Source organism: Ammodytes marinus, assembly GCF_949987685.1.
Source record: "Ammodytes marinus genome assembly, contig: scaffold_256, whole genome shotgun sequence".
NCBI classification, from domain to species: Eukaryota; Metazoa; Chordata; class Actinopteri; order Uranoscopiformes; family Ammodytidae; genus Ammodytes; species Ammodytes marinus.
In genome coordinates, this window is record NW_027648057.1 from 27,501 (window position 1) to 30,000 (window position 2,500).

The window sequence follows — 2,500 nt, forward strand, 5'->3', positions numbered from 1 at the left end:
GATAGATAGATAGATAGATAGATAGATAGATAGATAGATAGATAGATAGATAGATAGATAGACAGACAGACAGACAGACAGACAGACAGACAGACAGACAATCTCCATCTCTACATTACTTTTTGAAAATGCTCTTTAATGACAAAAAATGAATTGTGAATTTGGTAGAAATGTTGTCAGTAGTTTATATTATAAAACCAAAATGTTCATTCTACTCAAACATATGCCTATAAATAGTAAAAACGAGAGACACTGAACATTTGGAGTGGAATCTTAATTTTTTTTCCAGCGCTGTATGTGTGGTGAATGCATTTTCTGCAGAGAAAATAGGTCCATGCACGAAAGGCATTGATACAGTAAAAAGTCCCTGGGTCTAACTAACCAAACGTATCCCTCCGCGCCCCAGCTGAATCAATCACCCACCAATTAACGTTCCAAAGTACAGGTCCGTTTTATAGGAATTTAATTAAACTTTTAACCGCAATTAAGGACTTTATTCGACAAAGAACCATTTTAATTAAACAAATGAAGGTCCGTATGTCGTCATAAGAGGAAAAAAAGCCGGGAAAACTTCAATTCGGGTGAGTTTTGACAGTTAGCAGCCTACACGCCTGTGTTACCTGTGTGTGTGTGTGTGTGTGCGCGCGCGTTAAATGACAAGCTGTTGTAACTTTTTGTGAGTGTGTGTGTGTGTGTGTGTGAGAGACTGTGACTTTGTGTGTGTGTAGGTGTGTGTGTTTGTTAGTAGCCTACACACACTCACACCGGAGTTGCACCTGTGTGTGTGTGCGCGCGCGTTAAATGACTGTCGTTACTTTTAATACGTAGGCCTACCCTGGGTAATATGTAGCCTATTATAGATAACCGTTACAATTCTTCCTACTCAAAATGACAGTAAGAGATATGCGTCATTATTAGGCTAGTACAGATATCCACAACATTTTTTTATTTTCAATTAACTTTATTGAACATTATTTATACAGATATCCAGAACTACGTCATTCTTCCGAGTTGAAAAAAAATATATCGGGAAAAATTACGTTGCACTTTTCTGTATTGAGACCCCCCACCTCCCCCCTCCCCCTCCCCCATACACATGAATAGATAGAAAGTGACTGAATTTCTTCTAGGATTAATGTTGCAGTGGGTTATTGATAGCTAACTGTTACTGTACTGTAACATTTAGGGTGTCTCAATACATGCACGTCAATTGTAGTATGCTGAAAATACATAAATGCCCCTTAGTCAGCCATAATGTGCAACAAAGATAAGCTCATGATGCAGTGTTATATCAGACAGACAGACAGACAGACAGACAGACAGACAGATAGATAGATACAGTAGACAGATAGATAGACAGACAGACAGTTAGATAAATAATTTTTGTTTATGTTGTAGCAACACCAGGTAGGTAACAATAACATGCAACACACACACACACACACACACACACACACACACACACACACACACACACACACACACACACACACACACACACACACACAGACACACACACACACACACACACACACACAGACTAAAGCAACAACAGGTAGGTAACAATAACATGCAACACACACACACACATACACACTTCTGAAAATAGTTTTGTCCAAGAAAAACTATACAAAAATAGCATTCTTTGCACTCATGGTTTCGTTTGCTGTTACACGTAATTCATGATCATCAGAGGAAAAATTAGACTGTTTCAGAAATATTTAAAAAGTTCCTTGTAGCACCTTTAAACCTGCAGTGTGTAGAATTTGGGGTTTTATTTCCTAGCAGATTTTGTAGAAAGTAATTATAATATCCATGAGTACATTTAATTTAGAGCATAATAGCTGATTTTTTTTTTTATTATTATAATTTTTTCCCTTAGAAAGAGTCTCATATATATCCATATTTCTGCATATTTTGGACCAAGGCCTAGTGCCGCCATCTTGAAAGTGTCATAGTTGGAATGTCATCGGGTGCATTGTTTAAAATGTAGAATTGTTCTTGTCCTTGAAGGCCACTGTAGCTTCTGTTATTATTCGAAAGGGTTGGGGTTACCCAGGGAGCGTTACATTCTAGAACTTTGTAGAACTTTCTTGATGATGTCATATTACACACTGCACCTTTTAAGTATGTTAAGTTAGACATTCCTGCTGCTCTGCTTACAAAGAGGGAGTGCAGCCGTTGACTTGTTCTAAATTTGTAATCCATATACAGTATAAAAATGTGTTTTATTAATTTGCTCTGTTATGTGGCCCTTCTTAAATAGACTGAATTAAGATAAACATTTATTGATTTAAATACAAGGCTGTACACAATACTAGTGTGTGTGTGTGTGTGTTTTGGTGTGTGTGTGTGTGTGTGTGTGTGTGTGTGTGTGTTCATATCTGTGGTTGATCACACAGTATGATTTTCTTTTCTGTGTGTGTGTGCGTGCGTGCGTGTGTGTGTGTGTGTGTGTGTGTGTGTGTGTGTGTGTGTGTGTGTGTGTGTGCGTGTGTTT